At 36.2% G+C, this 16,683-nt stretch overlaps 1 pseudogene; it reads right to left on the reverse strand.

Annotated features, from left to right (window-relative positions):
• LOC130234046 (cytospin-A-like) overlaps positions 1 to 16,032 on the reverse strand; it is a 34,768-nt pseudogene extending 18,736 nt beyond the window's left edge.
• Between the last annotated feature and the right edge of the window lie 651 nt (positions 16,033 to 16,683).

Here is a 16,683-nt window from a genome sequence, read left to right on the forward strand (position 1 = left end):
GCACTTCACATAACAGATGCTTTATAGACATAAATACTTGTGTATAAATGTTCATTACTAACTGTTCTATGAACATGATTTGCTTATGACAGTGCGAAATAGCCTACTGTAACGCCTTTATTAATAAAAAAAAAATTTATTAACATAATTATATGAAATAAATAAATGCAACATATATGAACACATACAGAGCCTTACAGTCTCCAATATGTTACCAATTACAGAAAAACTACACACAGCATACATTTAGTCCTTATTTGGGCCTACAATCAGAGCAAACCTCTCATCTGTATCTTTAATCTTCACCAGTACATGTAACCTCTGTTAGAAAGTAAGTCCGTCATTTCGAGTTCATAATAGTCCAAAAGGCGATGATAAAAGTTAACATGGCAGTTTGATCATGTATTAGGTTGGTGAAAGAATCATTCGCTCCTTCGTTTTTTTGGGCTTCTCCTTTGTTTTTTGTGCATCACTCTCGCGTTTGTCCATTTCTGAAAGGATAGGATGTCAGAAGCATTTCAATAATCACGCGCATGTTATTATCATCAACTCAAGAAGTTCGTCATTTCAAATATAGATGCGCACATGAACGATCACGAGCTCCCTGGAGAAAGAGAAACCACTCGCACTTAGACTGCCTCGTAAAACAAAAACAGGACATGGCAGATTTTGTTCTTCTTGGCTTTGTGGCTGTACATCAAGACAATGACAAGGTTTGTCTGAGCTCAGGTCAATCATGGCTCATTAATTAGTGATGCTCCTATTGATCGACCACTGATCGCGATCGGCCGATATTGGCGAAAAATAGCTTGATCGGCTAACCCCAAAAGCGCCGATCAAAAAAGCCGATCACTTGACGTAAATTACTCGCATGACTTTTTCACACGTGCATGCACGGATAAACAGCAAAACAGAGCGGAGCTTACCAGTGGCAACATGAGTTACCCCGTCTTTTCAAAGTGTCCAATAAAGATGTAAAGTTAGACGTTTGCAATGTATGTAGTGATAAAATCCCTCGAGGTGGAAGCAAGAAACGGCATTTTAACACCACTAACATGATTAGGCATTTTAGATCCCGCCATACAACTGAATATGCTGAGTATGAGAAGTATGATTAAACAACATAAACCATACATCAGGGATAATACGAGGTGGAAAGACATCGCGTTCAGAATCATGGAATTCATTTGCCTCGACGAACAACCTGTGATGGAGGGCAGACGCCTGTCCAATGTCCCTGCTAAGCTTAACAGCACACTTTATTGACTCAAACTTCGAAAGACACAATATTGTGCTACACTGTCAGAATTTCACAGGGTCACATTCTGCAGAGGCTTTGGTGAACGCATTTAGCGGCATGTTTCAGTCACGGGGGATCCAAAGAGTAAAAAAAATCCATGCAATTGTAACAGACAATAACAAAGAAACAATGCGAGATGCAGATTTCCCTGCCTGGCCTGTCGTGTGTGTGTGGCACACACCCTCCAGCTTGCTGTGCATGTATGGCAAGCCGTTTTAACATTTAATCTATAACCCGTACTAGTATCTATTTTTATTTTACGTGTGCTTATTTTTAGATACTAGTATCTTTTCCATTAAGTACTAGTACTTATTCATTAGATACTAGTGCTTATTCATTAGTGCCTATTCTTTAGATACTATAACTTTTAAAAATATACTAGTGCTTACTCATTAGACACTAGCTCATCTTATTAGATACTAGTTCATCTAGTTGTTCCTCCTTGTTTCTCTGCCTTGTTATTTAGAAAGGAAGGCATTGTCTTACAGTAGCTTACTACATTATTATTTTTTTTTGATCTGATGTAGTTGGCTTCTGGTTCATAATAATAACAGAAAAAAACACTTATACAAATAGTTTTATCCTTGGTGGCAGTAGCCAGTTTTGGTGTAGTTTTACATTTTGCTGCCAATTATAAAATGTAATCAGTGTATTAAGAGGCTACATCCTATTAAGCTGATCTGATGTGTGTTGGTGTGCCTGACCCCTCTTTGTTTGGAATAATTTTAAGTTACTCTGCCTTATTTGGAAAAGATGGCCTACAGTAGCCTTAAGTTCTCATTTTCTAAAATAAACACTTGGTGGACAAGTTCTTGACTGTAGCCTATTTCTACTGTTTTTTTTTTCAATATAGTTAATTTAGAGTTAGTTTCATTTCTACAAATGGTGCAAACTCTGCTAAATTATAGATAAAAGATTCCCATTCACCTGCCATTATGTGATCGGCAGTGATCAGCAATCAGCAGATCATGATTTTGGTGACCGGTAATTGGTGATCAGGCCCAAAAATGCTGATCGGAGCATCTCTATCATTAATATATGCACAGAGTATTGCGATGTAATGTCTCGGCTGTGTTTTTAAAAATGGCGGTTTTCTTTGTTTTCACACATGTCATGCTTCTCTGTAAACCAATAGCGTTTAGCTGCACGTCTAGCTCCACCCTTTGGTACCCTTTGCAAAGATTGCCCAAAAAGTGGTACAGTATGGTTCACTTTCAGGTACCTTTTGACAGTAGAAACAGGCATAAAAGCATAACGAACCGAACCGTACCATACCACTTAGTGGAAACTGGCCATTACTCTGGATACAGGAAGTCTGATGCATAGCAGAACCAGGTAATTTGCCATCAGTCATATAGTGCGTCTAAAAGTGCATGGAAATCGTGAGTGAGAATCGCTTCCTTCAGCATTTTCAATGTGCTTTGCTGTCGCTCCTTTGTCACTGCTCGACGACCATCAACTATTTCTCAGAGGATGACAAACTAACAAAACATTGCTGCAGCTCTGATACAAGTTTTAAATATGAAGAGAATTAAAAAGCACTTGGTGTTCGGGTATCTTGTGTTTGTCAGAGGTAACCGAAATGTGTGTATTCCATAGAAAGTATGAAGTTGATCGTCAGTTCTTGTTAAGTGACTAAGCAGTGCGGCATTCTGAAAAGTTACATTTAAGAGTTGTTGTCAGCTGGGTGTGAGACTGGGTTCTTGCCACTCTCAATGTGCATGCAATCCACGCGGCTCCATTGGAAATAATCGACTTGTGCACGGCCACACGCAAGAGGCGCGATATGTGAATGGCTTATTTCACGGCAGCGTCACAAAGATCTAAGCATCTGAGAACACACACGCAACCACTTCTGATACACACACACACACACACACATTTGTTTTGCCATAGGTCTGTTCTAGAGACAATTAGTTACAGCTTTACTAAGTGATTTTTATTTTATGTCTGTTTTAGAGACATGTTACAGGGCTTTAATAAAAATCTAATTGCTTTTTCTTTTGAAATGTATCAGATTCACACTGTAAACACAGTGGCGTAGAGCAAAATCCGCCAGGGCTTATTGACAGGGGCCCTAGGTGAAAAGTGTGGGGGGGTGAGGGAGTGGACGGCGATCGCGAACTGAAGAGCTAATTTTCCGGGGCCTCCCTGCGGTGCGTGCCCTGTAGGCCCGTCCGCTACACCATTATGTAAACACAGATTCAGTTTGTCTGTGACAAAATCATGATTAAAAAAATTAATAAATAAGATTTCGAAAAATGTAAAATCGCAATATTGTTCAAGAAAATCGTGATAGGTTTCTTTTGCCCATGTCGCACAGCCCTAATGATGATCCTAGTCCACTGTGAATAGAATAAATCATTTTTGTGAAAAAAGAAATAGCATAACGTTGTCTCATCCCAAGATAACAGGGCCAGCTAAATGACTTACTGGAAATGGAAAGCAAAAAATGAAACCAGTATCAGTATTATGAATAAGTACAGTGTGGCTCCTGGATTTAACCTCAAGCTGACCTCTGCTATAGAGTGAGCATAAAGAGCTGCTGACAGAGACTCAACACTAACACAAGCCCTCAAATATGACTCATGCGAGAGAAGTTTGCTCACATACAGAGAAACAGATGCGCACTTTCACACTCCCCTGCAGAGTGTATCACATACTGATAGCAAAATACATCTATTACCTAGTAGGCCAAGGCTTCAAGGCCTGAATAAAATAAAAGGAAGCATATGTGGAGCTGGAGGTTTTTTCCTATGCTCTCTTTACCTCTTGACCGTACGAAAAGTTTGCTGTCAGGAACGTGCAGGATGAGGTCACATTATGAGGTGTGTGCTACATGTGTAACACACATGATTTATTACTACAGTGAGGTCATCATAAGACTGTGGACCCTTGCTTGTTAAAAAAGACACATGTGACATGAACTTTCAGGATAAGAATGAGGGCTTAATTTTTTTTTATCTATTTAAAATATTAATAAAATGTGATTGATTCAGTTCTCTAAAGCCATTAATTAATTTCATCTCAAATGAGAGCTTGCCAATCAATAGCAAATCAGGATAGCGCCAGTGGTGTAGTGGTTAGTGCGTCGACACATGCACTCCGGTGCTCGCGGCGACTTGAGTTTGATTCCCACCTCGGGGTACTATGCTGATCCTTCCCCTCTCTCTGCTCTCCACACTTTCCTGTCAATACTCTCTACTGTCCTATCAATCAAAGGTGAAAACCCCGAAATTTTTTTTATAAAAAAATAAATAAAAAAATCAGGATATCTAAATCAATCCTTAAAAATTAGTAGCCTCCATAATGTACAATTAGAGCTGGGCGATATGGCAAAAATTTAATCTCGATAATTATTTTCCATATTGAATAATAATGATATTTTGATATATGTTCTTAATGCTTCTAGATTTAAAACAATACCCAAGCAATGACCGAAGCCACAAAAATTAGAGGGTCCATTAAATGGGATGACATATTCTAAAACATATTGGGATAACAGCCGATAAATTTTCAGTGGCTGAAAATTCGGTACATCTCTAATTTCAACACACTTTTAGATTCCCATTGTAGCACATTTCTACTGTCTTAGATCAATATAGAGTAAAAAAGTCCAGAGGATATCATTGTTATTGACATAATTTTTATCGCGATTCAACATTATATCGTTTCAATTCATAATTACCGTTTTGTTTTGGTTAAAGCCATTTATACTTAGCAGTTTTTGCTAAAGCCTGCCACAAAACATATTTCCTTGTTAAGGTCAATGTGTTGTTGTGGATGTCCCTGTCAAATAAATACATTCCATTTCAAACTTAAAGGGATAGTTCACACAAAAAAACTGAAAATTCTGACATTTTACTCAACTGCATGACTTTCTTTATTCTGTTGAATACTAAAGATATTTTTCAAGGAAGCTGGAAAACGTTAGCCATTGTCTTCCATAGTATTTGCTTGTTTTGACTAATCCCAACAAGCATTCAAAGCTGCCTTTGAATTTATAGTTGAGATATAAACATTGATGTCATTGACAGTGCTCAAAATATAGTGCGTTTTAAGGCTGTGAAAATAAATCAATGCATTGTGAATGGAATAATTATTCTTAATTGATAATGATAATTTCTGAATGCATTGCGATTCCATTTTTAATAGATTCTGAGCTCAGCTTTTACTACCAAATGGCATTGTATTGTTTACAAAGAGCCACACTTTCTACTACCATTTACAAACTACAGTGGCACCGCCAGTATTTTGGAGCCATAGTATCGCGGTGCTACCAATGTAGCGGTAAACTGTGCAACCCTAACACAGTTAAATATTTTTTATTTATCATTAAAGTCCTCGTGCTGCAGGTTTTAGGAAGTTTGCTGAGGGTGCAGCTGACATGCAGCAAAGGGTTTGTATCTTTAAACTATGACAGTTTGCTTTCATTAAAAAGAATGATTAATAAATCCATATGACGCAGTGATGTCGCATCTTCAGTTTTGCACTCAAACTACAAGTATAACCAACTCAACCGCGCTCTCACACACCTCTTCCAGTCCATTTTATAAACATTTTGTGGTAATCCATAAAGACAACATGAGAAACAAGAATCAATCATTTTAGAATCATGGAACATCATACATTATGGAATTATGAGATAAAGAACCGATTTGTGGAGCTTTACTTGATGACAAAAAACACACTACTAGATCTGTCTTCGAACACATCGTTAAAGACGGCAAGCAATGATTGGTTGGAAATAAGAGAGGAAGACCTATTGATCTATAATCATAATTTACAAAAATACTGTGCAGTTTGAACTAGGGCTGTCAAAAGGACAGAGTTCAGTACCAAATATTTGAGGACTGTTGGGTGTGTTCTTAAACACCGCTGACTGGCTATTGCATTCATGTGCAGATATGAACAGGTATGACTGGGTTTGGCAGTGAAGGTCATCGGATTACCACTTTTTACCATGGTTAATCAAGTGCAAACAAAGATACACACACACTGGAGCATTTCAAAGCTGCATCAATCAGCTGATCTGTCTATAAGCTGACATATAAGCGATCCTCAGATGGATCAACTGATCCCTGACTAGGGCTGTGACGGTAACAGATTTTCTGTTACCGCGGTGATGAAGCAAGAAATCATGCGGTATGTCGGTTAACCACGCATATATATGTTTCCTCTAGGATTTTTTCCAGCTGTGGCGGCAGGCCTTTTTTACACAGATACTAACTACCTGTGGTGTTATTTCAATGACAAATGTCGTGAGCGAAGTATTAGAAGTCGAGATCCCATTTATATAATAGCCTACAGTATGCGGATCTCTGCTTGCGCGCCGATTTTTTTTTCTGCTCGTGCCCAAAACTTCTTGCCTCCCCTTCAAATATAAGCCGCTTTAAGAGCGCGCAGATCTTCTTGTGCGCTCTCAAATAAACGTTGCTGAGGTGCGATTTAGTGCGTTTATGTAACGAGTATGTCTCCAGCATTTATTAGATTTTCTAGGAATATTTATGAATTCCTCCGCTATTAATGCGTCCTGAAATAAAGTAAAATGGCGTCGTGTTTGCTGGCCTCACGCATCACGCACCTGTCACAGTCAGTCAGTCAGTCAGCACGTAACCTTAAAGGGTTAAAAAAAGACGCACAGCACTACTACGGTTACAGAAAAGTTCTCGCTGTTATAACTCACTTACCCTTCAATACGTTTTGGTGTGATTATCACCCGCTATTAAAATAATAAAATGTTTTGAATGAGCAGCTGTAATGTACCCGTGGCGGGATGAATCCTGGCGTGGCGCCCCGCCATGGAAGAATGAATGTAGCGGAAACCATGTATATGTGTGTGTGTATATATATATATATATATATATATATATATATATATATATATATATATATATATGAAATCGCTCAACAGAAAATAAGCATTTTTAACGCACTGCTGTAATTTCTATATCCCAATCCCTTTATCAACATTTTGAATACAAGTCATTATTTTAAAGATTATGACTTGAGATTGAGAATATGATTTTACCTCAGCGCTGCATTTTTCTCCTTCGCCCTCACGCTGAGTTCAGGTGACGGAGTGTTGTGAAGTAGTTAAACTATCAAACTGGCACAGGAATATCAGTATATTAATATAGGCTTTTTAATAAACTCTCTTATATCTGCTGGTGCTGTTATTAATACGCAGATACTTATGCTGGTGCAGCCGTTAATACACGGTTCAGGTAATCAAAAAGCCAGCTCGCCTACATGATGTTTAATTATGGGTGGGTCGCAGGTGGATAAGTTCAATCATTGGTTATGCAGACCACTTTGCCTAAATATCAAAAAGTTCAAACACTCTGATTAAATATAGCGAAACAGGCCGATCAATGGATGTTTGTCATAAAGAGTGATATTTAGGCTGCTCTTTTATTTTTGATCATACAGTTAACAAAGATTAAATATTCGAAACTGAATATTTCACTTTTATTTTATTTATATTACAGTTGTATTTGACCGGTTTGTGTTTTGGCCGCGGCATATAGCGGACCCTGAGGCACATCGCTTCACCTCAAAGTTTATTAGTTATTCTTGTTTATTTTGTAAATAACTGACCGACAAAAACTAAGATACAAATTGTACAAAACAAAATTCGTTCAAAGAATATTTTTCTTCCGACGAAAATATATGAATTGTGTATTTTTGTGCGTCCCCATCCGCTACACAACTGTGCAGTTTAATTAATGCTCTACTATAATTGCTGCTACACAAGCCCATGTGATATATTAGCTACATGTTTTTATAAATGTCTATATGCTTATAGACATTTATATTATATATGATATATATATTATATATATATAGACAATTATATGCTATAGCCTATAGCCTACTTTAAGTCAAAATATGCGATTGTTGACTCATCACCGTGGTCGCAGCTCGCGCTTCTGTATAGCTTCTGTAAAAAAAGACCTACATTTAACCAGCATTTTAGCAAAGCCTATATAAATATACTGATATTCCTGTGCCAGTTTGACACTGTAAATTAAACTGAGGAGAGTTTAACTACTTCACAACACTCCGTCATCTAAACTCAGCGCGAGGGCGAAGGAGAAAAGTGCAGCGCTGAGGTAAAATCATATTCTCAAGTCATAATCTTTAAAATAATGACTTGTATTAAACATGTTGATAAAGGAATTGGGATATAGAAATTACAGCGGTGCGTTAAAAATGCTTATTTCTGTGGAGCGATTGATTTGAGTTAGTAGGCCTGCTTCATTAAAATAAGCTTAAAATAAAAACAGCCCATGCTGGTTATTAAAAAGGATTCAGTGTTTTCGTTTTGTAATCTAAATTTGTAATTTACGTGGAAAATACTTAGGTCAGGCCTTTTATTCCTTTTATTTAGTTTATTCTGTTTTTCAATCCTGAAAGATTCAAGCAAAAATAAATAATAAACTAAAATGGGCGGTGATGACGGTAATAACCACATCACCGCGGTTGACATCTCATTATGGCGGTAAGGCGGTGATGCGGTTATTGTCACACCCCTATCCCTGACAGTCATATCTGTTGAGAACGTGAACACAATGGTCAACCGGAGGCGTTTAAGAATGTGCCCAACAGTGGTCAAAGGTTAGCAGGAATTGGATATTTTAGTACCAATTATTACTGAACTTGATATTTTTGACAACACTAGACTGACCCCAGCAAATGAGTCACTGTATTAAATAAACATTTTATTCAGAATCGTGGGAGAGTCATGGTCTCTAAAAAGTGACTCTCAGTTTATTCAGAATCATGTAGATCTAGTTTCAGGCCTTCAGTAACTGGGCAATCACAGCCAAAACGGCCAATAAAAGGTGTCAATGTGCTGAGAATTGACTTCTGTGTCTATCTTTGTTTGGGCTCTTTGTTCTTTCTCTTTTCTCAGCGGAGTTAGCGACAGGAGCACTGGGATGGCCCTATTTGTTTAGTCCTCTTCATCAGAGCGTGATGGGGGTCTTGGAGTCCTGCCCGGTGTGGTCGGGCAGTTTGTATTTGGGTAGCATAGTGGAAAAGAGAGGGGGATTAAGCTGTGGTACTTAATGTGGTCAGAATGTAGAATAATAAACAATATGATCATGTACTATAAATATTATAAATGTACAGCATGAATGTGTGATGCTGAAACTTTAATGTACCAGCCACAAGCACTTTCAATTTGTAAACAAAGCCCCACCATGAAACTCACTGGACCAAAATCTTTACTATTAATAATCTTACATTAAAACATTAATAGTAAACATCAAATATGAATGTCAAAAGGTTCACTGGAGTTCCACAACTGCTCAGACAATGCAAAAAAAAAATTCAAGAAAGAACTAAAGTATACTTTGGGGAGTCAGCTACATTTTTTTCTTTAAAATTGTTTTATATAAGTCTTTATTGTTCACTAAAAATGTAGCGTTATTGATCAAAATCCACTAAAACTTTATTATAAACATTACAACAGTTTTAAATTATATATTTTAATATGTAAATAAAATGCAATTTATTTCTTTGATTGCAAAGCAAAATTTTCAGCATCACTTCTGCAGTCTTCTACAATGTCCATCCATCAGATCCATCAGAAATGCTTCTAATGTGCCGATTCACCGCTTAAAGGGACATGAAACCCCCCTCTTTCGGTTTAAGTCTAACTCAGAATTTTAAAAATATGCTTCATAATGGGCACAGATCATTGCGAGCAGAGGGAAGAGTGGGTGTGGCCGGCAAAGCAAAAGAAAAATAGGGGAGCGAAGTCAGCGAACAACTGTCAGTCGGCTCACAAAATGAGACAAACCGTGAGGAGACCCATGATTTTATAACTTAGAAAATTAAAATGCAAAGAAATAAACAGCAAGTAATTTAATGACCTGCTACATTTGTTATTCGTAATTTCATATAAACATAACCACAATTTGTTATATCATTATAAATGATCATGTTTATAAATGTAATCATGTTTATATAAACACTATAAATGAGGAGGACTTCTCTCCTCCTAAATCCCGGTTCTGAATGCAGACACAGTGGATAGCAGTGCAGCAGGTCCATTTGCCCTGTCAAATTTCAACCATTATTATCGATGCCGGTAATCTGGAGGATTTTGAACATAGGCAAACACGGCAGCAAGGGTATAGGCGATATGTCTGAATGGTAACAAACTCAATTGATAAAACACAAAGTCCACCATTCTCCAATTCTCGAACAGCTCTCCCGACAAAAATGCTTGCTGCAAACCAACAGCTTTGCTGTATCAGGCCTGGCAGAATCACGGGAAAAACATGCAACAAACCCCTTGGATCATGGAAACAAACACATACGACCTGTGCCGTGCAGATGCGGTCTCACCCAGTCATTGGGTCACAGCTTGGCAATAATAATGAGAAACCAGCGCGTCACTACTCCACTCGCAGATTCGCGATACGTCACAGATTTTGATCCTGCCCCAAAAATTTTAAACCCGGAGGATGAATTTAGCTGACAAAGGCTCCAAATTATCCAGTTTTAACAGTTGACAGGTGCTAACGTTGTCTTAACTGATGCTCAACACACAAATCTGTTCATTTTTTCAAAAGTACTCCAGGGTGTCCTGAACCTTTAAGAAACTTTGTATAATTTCGATGTTGAAAAACATTGTGCTGCTTAATATTTCGTAGAAACTGATACTTTTTAAAAAGAAAAAAAATCTGGTTCTTTTGAACGTTCTAAATCAAAATCTTCTAAAATGTCACAAATGTATTCATTAAATGCATCTTTGGCGAATAAAAGTATTTTTTAACTTCCTGACCCAAAAATGTCTAAATGGTGCATAGGCAGAAAAAAATAAAGAAATAAAGCACAGTTCAGTTCCTAAAATCCCTTTATTCCACTTCAACTTTTATCTGAAACGCTCTTCCAGTTGCACAAGAACTTCAAACGCTGTGAAACGTCTCAACAACATCTTGCTCGATCAAAACCACCAATAAAACATCTGTTGGCAATCTTCAAACGCAATAAAATTAGTGAGCCCTTCCTTTAGTTGTGTTAGCATTCAAAACCGCCTCCTTCCAAAACACCAATCATTTCAAATTCATTTTCACAAATACTTAAACATATTTTGCTTCAACACACAAACCTAAAAGCACCCTTGAACCTGACAAACACACCAAGGATCATGATGTCCAGTGAGAATGTATAAAGTACAAATAACATGGTTGGGGCATGATTTTCCCACACGAGCACTATGAAACATCTCAGCAGGCATTGAGTTTTTCTATATGTGAGCCCATACACACACTGCAACTGAAACCCTCCCACTGCTTCAGTTCTAGGAATGTGTTTTGTTTGGAGGCCTTTTTGGTGGTTTATTAGATCTTAAAGAGGATGGCCTCCAACTTCTTCACTTGGGATGACTGTCCTGCTAAAGCCAAGGATCAAGAGCGGCAAAAGAGAGAGTAATTCTTGTTGCATAAGGCCTGTTCCCTGGATGCAACTGATAAATAGTTCGAGAAAACATTTTTCCACAAACGGAAAGAGAAGGGAAGGAAAATATCTTTGCATCCAAACTAATGTGAGGTTTTCTTACCTTAACATATCTACAAGCTCATGATTATATTTATTTATTCACATTTTGTCAAGAAAAAGCAAATATCACAAGCCATTACGGGGATGCATAAAAAACATGGATAGCAGCAACTTGAAAAGTTAATGGTAAAGGTTAGCAATCTTTTAAGTACAATGTTTATATTTTGCATTTTATTTAACAATATATATTTATTTATTTTTATTGTTGAACCTGCAATCATTTGTTTTTTATAGTGTTCTGTTTTTATATAATATTTATTTTTATTTTTACATTTTTAATAAAAGTTTTGCCATGAAGTCCTAAATAATGTGAGAAATATGACTGATCAGATACGAATTAGTAAATTTCTGAGTATTTACTTTAAAATGTCAAAAAAAAGAAATAATAGACCTTTATATAGATCTGCAATGTCAATCCACTTGTTAAGTGTGACGTCAAGTGACGTGGCTTCAGGGTCCAATATTTTCTCAATGCAAATGAGTAGCAGCTGGTCCGAAAACAGTATTTTATATGTCACGACTTAACAAGCGGATATTAGTGGTGTAACAAATCACAAATCTAACGGTTCAGATCACACTATGGATTTTGAGTCATGGATAATAAGAACATTTTTTTGTATCAGCAAAAAAGGAAGGAAACAAATGTCAATGGCTTTACATTTATACAAAAATATCACTGCAAAAACCATTGGTTTTAACAAATAAAACTTAGAATCTGTAATTTTATCAAAAATAAAAATCAAGAAAGAACCAGCTGAAAAACGGAAAATATCAATTCGAAAAATTATCTTTGCTACTGTTGCTGATAATGCTAAATATAGAAATCTAACATCTTGTACAACAGATCATATTTATTTTCAATTAATGATTCAACAATTCACAAATAAAACTTAATGTTTCATTACAGGTGCATAATTTTTGAAAACCTATTCAGTGACATCATTTTGATGGTTGTTTGTCACCACCTACTGGTTACACAATATCATTGCTACAACATTCAACAGCGTCAAGTTCTATTAAACGGTGATTTTAATCTTTACCATAAATAGTGTTTATATCTTAACTATAAACTGTTCTCCCAGTACCTTTGTGCTATTTATTTGTTTGTAACTAACTGAAAAAGTGTAAAAACTAAATCGCTCTCGATCAAATACAGATTTGAAAGCAGCGCTTTGAAGGATTAATAAACATTTGCAAATCATTATCATTTATCATTCATCTTGCGCAGGTTTGAAATGAGATCACAATCTTTTAATGTTTAATTGTGCAGCTTTACACTGAACGCATTAATGCAGGCTAAACAAACAGTGACAGAAAACTTTTAATTATTAACCCAAGAAAGCGTTTAGGTAGGTCCCACCACAACTTTTTCCGTCATAATTATATTTTACAGGGAAGCCAAAATGCTTTCACACACGTAATTTGAATGATGTGGAAGACAATCTCTCTGCAATTGTTATAAATGTTGGATTAACCAACAAGTTCAAAAAAGTTATTAATCTGCAGGTCACATGCGTTCCAAACTGTGGGTTGTGAACCGTACGGATCACAGATCACCTGTAATCCATTACACCCCTAGCAGAGATAGGATTATTAGCCCCCTATGAATTTTATTTTATTTTTAAAATAATTTCCATATGATGTTTAACAGAGCAGGGAAATTTTCACTGAATGTCTGATAATATTTTTTCTTCTAGAAAAAGTCTTATTTGTTTTATTTTGGCTAGAATAAAAGCAGTAATTTTTTAAAAATCATTTAAAGGTCAAAATGATTAGCTCCTTAAAGCTATATATGTTTTCGATAGTCTACAGAACAAACGATCGTTATAAAATAACTTGTCTAATTACCCTAACTTGCCTAGTTAACCTAAATAACCTAGTTAAACCTTTTAATGTCACTTTAAGCTGTATAGAAGTGTCTTGAAAAATATCTTGTCAAATATTATTTACGGTCATCTTGGCAACGATAAAATAAATCGGTTATTAGAAATGAATTATTAAAACTATTATGTTTCAGAAATGTGTTGAAAAAAAAAATTTCTCTCTATTAAACAGAAATTGGGGAAAAAAATAAACAGGTGGGGCTAATAATTCTGACTGAAACTGTGTGTGTGTGTGTGGTATATGTGTATATGTATATATAATCTATATATATATATATATATATATATATATATATATATATATATATATATATATATATATATATATATATATATATATATATATATATAATTGAATTTACAGAAATGGTACTATATGTGATATATATCATTATCAGGATGTGAAAAGACATACTGTGATATGAGATTTTTGTCGTAACATTGACCCTTAGTCACTTGCAATCATTCCGTTCAAAATTGACCATACACGAAAGTAATATGACATCTACTGTCTGTATAGGACAATTAATCGAAGGCGACTTTCATGCTCATTTCGTCAGTAAAGCCGGCTCTGTAATCAGCTGCAAATCTCCAGCAACTGCTTTCAGGTGGAGCAACGTTTACTATTACTATACAGCAGTGTTTCCCAACCCTGTTCCTTTTCAATGTCTCCCTAATCAAACACACCTCAATCACCTAATTAGAACATAAGAAGAGACTCCAAAACCTGAAGTTAATTAGTCAGGTAAGGGAGACATCCAAAATATGTACTGTTGGTGTGCCTCCAGGAAAAGGGTTGGGAAACACTGCTATACAGAACCATAGTTCACCAACAAGCTACACAAAAGATTGCAGATGATTTAATCGGCGCCAAGCTGAAATTAAAGAGAAACATTCTGCAATTTAACAGATATTGTACATTACATTCTAAGTAATCAATGCTTCTGTTGTGCTGCTACATCTGAAAACATAATAACCTATTCATTATTCTGTTTTTACGTTCCAAATAACTTCAGCTGAGTGTTTGAAATAAATTATAATAAACAATAAACAAACTTGTACACTTGTATAACAATTCTCCTTGTATATGTCACTATATGAAAGGGAGCCTGCACTCCAGACTGGGGTAAATGCATACAGGACTGTTTGCTGAGGCAGTTCATCAAAAAGTAATAATGAAAAATAATGTTCTTGTACAGATTGTTTTGCTTCACAAGATCTTAATGCAACTTTTGGTCGTTTTAATTCACAAGACCATAATGCATCGTCAGAAGGCACAGGCAAAGACATAATTCACCCAAAAAAAATAAATAAATAAATAAAAAATTTACTCACTCTTAAGTGGTTCCAAACATTTATGGACTTTCTTCCTTCTGTTAAACACTAAAGAAAATATTATGAAATAAATCTGAAAAGCTGTAACAACTGACTTCCATAGTTCGAAACAAATCCTATGAGTTTTTAACATTCTTAAAAAATATCTTCTCTTTTTGTTTGACAGAAGTCAGTCAGGTTTGGAAAAGAGAAAGGTAAGTAATGACAGAATATTTACCCTTTTAAGTACATTTGCCTATGTTTTACTTCGACTGTCAAAGAGCTGACAGCCATTCACTTGCATGAAAGAATAAATAGCTGCCTATACATAGCATTGTTGTCACTCACATACAGGATGCCTACACTAACGTTCCCCGTTTATTCAGTACTGTAACGGATACACCTGAATGAGTGTTTAAAAACAAATGAAATCCTGAATGAAATTACTAACAGTAGAACCTTAACCAAGAATATGTAACTGTATTTCTCAAAATTATCTACCAGATAGGAAATATTGATTAACCCATCAGGGCTATCCAGTGCGCGATTAAACTACCATCCCAACAAACGTGACATGTCTCACAACACCCTGAACAACATTAAATCAACCTAAACACAAAAATGTCACAGTTTTGCGCACTCTGCGACATCCACTTTCATCACCGTCGTGCTGTGTTTGTCACAGCATGGTTGTGAATTTACAGGCTAACCGCTAATGCTAACAGGATGTGCTGTTTGAACAGGATGGCGAGGTGATAGAAATGTCTCATTTATTACCGTCACTCCCTCTTTTCCGTCTGTATAAGCGCCTGTCTGGGTAGATGATCTTCTTGGTAGCCTTGAAGGGTAGACAGCAAAAGGTATTCCGGAGTTTTAGGTTGTGTGGCATAGTTTCTGAGAGACAGATAGCCGTTTCATGCTACACTGATGGTTGGCCGCTGGCTGCAAACACAGCCCGACTGACAGACTACAGTTACACACACGTTCGCACACACACGCACGCACACACTGCGACCCGCCTACCACATGTTTTAGTATAACAGCTGTGCGGTATAAAATATTAATTCCAGCTGAAAACAACCGACGTTTGTTTTAAAAATGAAAACAAAACCTATTTATGACATTTAAATCTTCTTGTGAAAGCTTTAATGGTGTTTTAAAATAATTATTTCAGTCTGGTGGAAAGAAAACCTAAAAAAGCACTTTTAATTGTAATTAGTGCTGTGCATTTATTCATTTGTGTCTGTTGATTTCAATTACAATAACACACACACACATTATGTGTGTATAATTGATATAAAAGCTGTTTTTCTCTACATTGGTTATTTTTTCTCTCATGTACTGAGCCATAAATCACTTACAGACATCAGTTTTTATACATATCTGCATTCTCAGAATCAGAAAGAGCTTTATTGCCAGGTATGTTCAACACATACTAGGAATTTGTTTTCGTGACAGAGATTCTACAGTGCAACAGCATTACAGAGACAGGACAAAAACAGATAATAAATATATTTTTAAAAATAGAAGTAAGTAGTGAGTGCAAATATACAGATTGACAAGTGTATGTACATGTTTATTACTATATACAACGTTATATGTGCAGCTGTT

Source organism: Danio aesculapii, chromosome 8 (genome assembly GCF_903798145.1).
Source record: "Danio aesculapii chromosome 8, fDanAes4.1, whole genome shotgun sequence".
NCBI lineage: Eukaryota > Metazoa > Chordata > Actinopteri > Cypriniformes > Danionidae > Danio > Danio aesculapii.